Below are 6,000 nucleotides of genomic sequence, written 5' to 3'. Positions count from 1 at the left end.
TCACAGTTCTAAGCTAGAGAATGAAGAGAGAAATAATACGCTATGAAAAGTAGGGGGGGGGGAATCATATTTCGCTTTGCTGGTTGTATATTTAAGCTGTCTGCAGTGTGCTGGGGATTTGTTACCGTCTGTCACCTTTCCTCCCTCCTCTTCCCTGCATCATCTTTCTCTAATTAAAGTGTTTGTTGTCACCCTCAGATGCAGGGTGTGAAATCAAGTTAGCAGTTTATGTAAGAGGCATGGTGGAAATCAAACACTTTGTTCATCAGAAAGACAGGGACTTCAATCACTCCAAGCTGGGATATATGTTTCCATTGTTGACTTTGCAATCTGCATGCTAAGCCAATTTTCTACTTAAGTCTCCCAGCTTTTAAAAATGTTATTTGGTTCCCTATGTGGTCTTAATTCTCCCCCCTTGGTGATAGCACAGCCGTAGTGGGCCGTTCGGGAAAATATAGGACCAATTAGAAACTGTAAGTTATTGTTTACAATTTCCAAAATGGCAAAACTGAAAACTGAGGTCTAATGTCACCAAAGCAAAGATGTAAAAGAGGCACAGAAAAGAGGCTTAACAGACTCATGGTGACCTATTATGCTTCTTGAACGGGTTAGTATAACTCTATGGCCTAATCAAAACATGTTCACTAATTTTTTTTTTTTGCACAGAATCATTCCTAGATAAGATTTTAGTCTGGCCAGTTCTTCCTATTTCGAAATCATTTTAGAATGAGTTGTTTTAGGGCGTCTTGTCACTTTAAAGCCACGCCCTCCAACTCAACGTTTACAATCGCACATGAAAATCTCTGCAAGCAGATGTGTAATTATACAACTGTACATCTTTGAAAAGCAGAAGTGGCACCTCCTGCACAACCAACAAGTGGTTTCTGGGTGGTAAGTCAAGAACAAAACACTTGTCTTTGTACAGCGCATACAGCGGTAAAACCAGCTGACCAAACGTGTTGGAACGTTTTGTTCGACGCTTGTATGCTTTGAACTGACGTCACTGCAAAAAACAAACGGTAGTTTAAATGCAGTACCTTGCAGATCACTAGAGGGCGCCCCCGGACCACAGTTTCAGAAAGACAGTTTTAAGTCAATAATTCCTCAATATTGGTAAAAAGAAAAAAGTACTAGTTACATTGACAGATAAATTCACTTATAACAAGACATTTTTCCTATGTTACAGGTGAAGTAATCTGCAGTAAAACTAGAACTTTTTCATCAAAATTAAGGAATTACTGACTTAAAACAAGCTCCTATTTCTTGGTGGAAACTTAGTTTTGCCTTATTTCAAGTATTGAGATATTTCCACTAGAAACTAGACCAAGATTACCTGTTAAGATTTTGTGTTTTTGCATCTTTGTTCCAGAAAAGACAACTAATCAGCAGCTTTGGCGCATTAGGAACATGCTACTTAATAAAGAAGCAGTGTGTGCACACATCAGGTCAGAGGGACCTAGAGCCCCGACCAGGACCCTCTGAAGCCGTAACACGACAATGTGTGCATGAAAAATAAGACGACCTCTGATTCCCTTTCCCCAGAATTCGGTGCAAACAGAGCATTATTTACACACAGCGGGTTCTTTGCTGTTCCTCCATTATGGTGCCAGCTGAAGTTGCCAGGAGATTTGTGATGGAGCCCCAAAGCCTCTAATGATATAAGTCAGCAGTGTTACAACCCAGCAGGGTGGAGGTCTGACCAGGTGCTGCATCCTGTGAAGATGCATAAGCTGGTGTGTCTGGTTTTCCTGATGCCGGCCCCCGGCTGGCTGCAGCTGCCGCTCAGACACGGAGCCCGGGTTTAGAGGGGAAGGTGTGGCCTGATGCGGACTCAGAAAGGTGACAGCAACCTGGCAGAGATCTAACCCCGCCGTACCACCTGTACATCCCCAAACGCCGCTCCTCCATCTCCAAAACCCCCAGCCCCTCCCTGAAGCCCAACAGGATCTGCTCCAGAGGGATAACAGAAAAGGAAGAGAATCCAATTTCTTATCCAGCCTGGCAACTGACTTAATTCCCTTTTTGGCAGCCAGCAGCCCGACTGCTGCTGCTGCTCTGCCGCCTGCAGCCTTCCCAAGCTGAGAAAACATACAAGTGCCTGGGAATTGGGAGGAAAGTACAGGAGGAAGGAAAGTAGGGGGATAAAGGAAACGGAAAAAATGACGATTTTTCTTGCAAGTGCTTTTGGAGTAGACTGACAGGAAGCTCTATAAAACAAGTGAAAAATGTCAGAAAGCAGAAAGAATGTAGAGAACAAAAAAAAATAATTCACTTAAATATTAGCTACCAACAAGAATTTTTACGTTTATAGTCGTACATGTTTTTAATTATCTTTAAGAAAATTGAATTTAACACACACTAAGAGACAAGAATAAAATGGAATAGATTAGAGTCTTTATTATTATCCACAAAAAGTTCTTCAGGTGTCAAAACAATATATAGAAAATAAGATTACCAATAACAACAACAAAAACAGGTCAGTTTCTGTGTTTGCAAGGTTGTGGCCCCATTTTTTACCAACATGTCATTTAATCTCTTCCTTTTCCATAAATCAAGAGAAAAGTGAAGAAGGAGGAGAAAAAGTAACTAAGGATGTTTTCCTACCTGGTACTTAAATTTGTTACATTTTCACGGTTCGCTTTCACGCTGCAGTGTGTCAAATGACCCAAACCCGAAGAAAAGCTTATTCACCTCCTTGCCTGTGGGGGGCGCTGCATCAAGAACTACTGAAGAAAACATTACAAAAATCTCTGAAGAAGACATGAAGCACAAAATCTGAACAAAATGGAATAGAGTCAGATTTTAGCGTTTGTAAAATGTTCCTTTTGCTTTGGTAATTGACTACAAGCTATTTTTCCCTCTAGCGATAGACTGTCGTGTATGTTTGGGGTTTATTTACCCACAATGCTCTGCTTTTGGAGCAGTCTCCAATCCCCTTGCATCCACGAATGCATTCAAACAGCACCAGGGTTCACACTGAGACCGCGGGTTGTAAGTGGACCAGAGTATTAGATTTTGCATTCACACCTCCAAAAACAAACCGGACTTTCTACATAAATAATCTAGAATTTGATTAAAGCATAATAAACAGGGATGCTGAACGAGCCCTAAAAACTGAACATAGATAAATTATTTTTTATTTATCCTTTATTTTACCAGCATAAAACTCCTAATGACGACAATACAGTTAAACGACACATTACAAAATATAAACCCCACATAAAGTCAATTCAAACTGTGGCATGTAAAATTTGTTTCTGCTGAATCATTTATAAAAGCCTTGAAGGAAAAACCATGAGATCAGCTCTTTAAAATTCAGTTCCTCCTGAAGCAGATCGCAAGTGAAGTGAAAAGCTTTTTTTTTAATCAAAGTCAGTGTGGACTCTAGAGACGGTCAATAAGAAACAAAATTAAAAGAAACAAGAGAGGACAAATAGAAAACACAGAGGTACCCACAGATTATGACACCTGCACATTATTTCCATCTGTGGTCCAGATCATATACTTCTCAGCAGCATCTTGTTGTCCAGCTGAATCAACCAAAGTTTCAACACGACCGTCCAAAATCCACGTGTTCAACATATTCGTGGCCTTAACCTCTCATTACCATCCACACCCCCAGTCCAGGCCTCCCACCCACACATGAAAGAGAAAAGCAACAGTTCCAGTCTGTTTGTCCTGTAAGAGCTGACTGCTGAGCTCGGCAGATTGAAAAGGAGGAGCCGAGGCCACAGAGCATGAAAGAGGATAGAAGAAGAAGACAACAGGACAAGGAGAATGAGAGGAGGGGAGGGAGAGGAGGAGGAGGAGGGGAGGACAAGAAACAAGTTGAAGGGTCAGTCTTCAAACAGCCCCTCTCCTCCTCATCACTTAAGAGACACTTTAGGTGGGGGTCAAATTATTAACACCCCTACGACCACTTTAAAGACGACAAAGGAGGGTATGTGTGGATGGACACTGATGTTTCACCCTATTGGTCACACACTACTTTAATTAGTCACCAAAACAGTCCACACAAACCCAGGCATCCGCATGTATCTCGGACCTCAAACACACTGTAAAACATGAGCCGCATTTAGTTGTGTCTATTGTCCTCTACTCAGTTAAATATGTTTAAAGTTTTAGTTTTTTAACCTAAATGTGAGTTTGTGAAACATAAACTTACAGCAGTAAGTTGTGTTAACTTTTTATTAATTTTGTCAAACCTCCAGGAGTTAAATCAACCAGAGTTTTCAGGTTAGCACTTAAAAAACTGAAAGAAGAAAAAGACAGGAGTGGGAACTATTTCCCAGAATGCTTAGCGGCATGTTTCTGTATCCTGAGATGGAAGAGCGTCACATTGATCCGACTCTGGTGTTTTATTAAGGAAAATGTTTATTTTAAAGCTTGAGGATAAAGTCCTGTTCACACTAAATGTTTCTGAGCTGAATTCATTGTGAAGTTTAATAAAATTCATCATCAGATCAGAAATTTTGTTCATGCAACTTGAAACAAGAATTTAAATTATTCTAAAGTAAAATAAGTAGATATTTTAATTTGATATTGTGAGTAAAATAATAGAGAAATGTGGCTCTTTAACCAGGTGAGGACAGTTTTTGGTTGTGTATTGTGAAATAATTTATTGCAGCATTAAGTTAAAAGTCACAATTCAAGATTAATGAACTTAAAAAACAAAGTTTAGACAACTTGCCTCTTGTTGTTAAATCAACTTCATGAACTTTAATTTCTGAATGAAAACCAAAACAATTTTCTTGTCGACTTAAATTGCATTTTCAAGGCAGCAGGTTGACTTTCGTTTTCAAGTTAAACCAACTTCAAATTTTTTACAGTGCAATCACATTTTAAAAGTTGTGTTTTTTCCACAATGTTGTAAATCACAGTCTGGAGTTAGATTTTGCAAAATACCCAAAACACCACTTGATTTTCACAAGTTGAGAACTGAAACTGGAGTATTTAGCACTTGTTAATTGTTAAAGACTAACCTTGATATACAGCAATAAATTTTTTTTTCTTTGTTCTAATCTTTATCATTAACATCAGCAGGATATTGATTCATTTTGAAAGATGTGGTTTAAAAGATATCTTTATAAAAAAAATGTTCCCAGAGATTTTAGTCCTTTATGTTGATTTTTAAGTGTAAAATGATAAAGACATAACAAATAAAAGAAAAAAGAAAAGAAAGACTGTGTTAATGTTATTTTGAGAAGTTTTTAGCACATTAGTAGTGACTTTAAGATGGAGAAACTTCCAGCAGGAGGAATGGTCAAACACTTTTATCAGAGTGTGTCAACATTTCTGCAGATAGTGAGGTCTAGATGTCACAGCACTTTCCAAATCAGTTCAATTTAGCAGCGATCTCATCTAGATTGGATCTCAGGTCTTAATTCTTTGTTTAATAATTTGCTGCTAATCGCCTTCCCTCCCAGCTAATGATAAGGCTGCCGCCTTAGTCAAAGTAAATCTTCTCATTGCGAGCTTCTATAAGCTGTTCAATAAATAAGATTAGAGCATATCCTCTGTTACACTGGAGAATAAGACAAACGCAGTCAGATCCGATTGTAATGCCATGTTTCTGCCATCCATCCATTTGGCAACTTTAGCATTTTAATAAGCTAGAAAACCAGTAGATTCAGTTGTTAGGTAAATTACCATTAGCAGAGCAAACTGTTAATGTAATCCTCCACACTGTAAAACATTTGAAGTTGGTTTAACTTGAAAACAAAAGTCCACCTGCTGCCTTGAAAATGCAATTTAAGTCAACAAGAAAATTGTTTTGGTTTTCAGTCAGAAATTAAAGTTCATGAAGTTGATTTAACAACAACAGACAAGTTGTCTAAACATCGTTTTTTAAGTTCATTAATCTTGAATTGTGACTTTTAACTTAATGCTGAAATTTAAACTAAATATTTATTTCACAATACGTAAGAAAAAAATCTGTCCTCTCCTGGTTAAAGAGCCACATTTCTCTATTATTTCACTCACAATATTAAGATAAAATAT

This window comes from Poecilia latipinna, unplaced genomic scaffold, assembly GCF_001443285.1.
Source record: "Poecilia latipinna isolate Pla-1442-1.1 unplaced genomic scaffold, P_latipinna-1.0 Scaffold469, whole genome shotgun sequence".
NCBI lineage: Eukaryota > Metazoa > Chordata > Actinopteri > Cyprinodontiformes > Poeciliidae > Poecilia > Poecilia latipinna.
Note: the sequence above shows the minus strand (reverse complement) of the source record.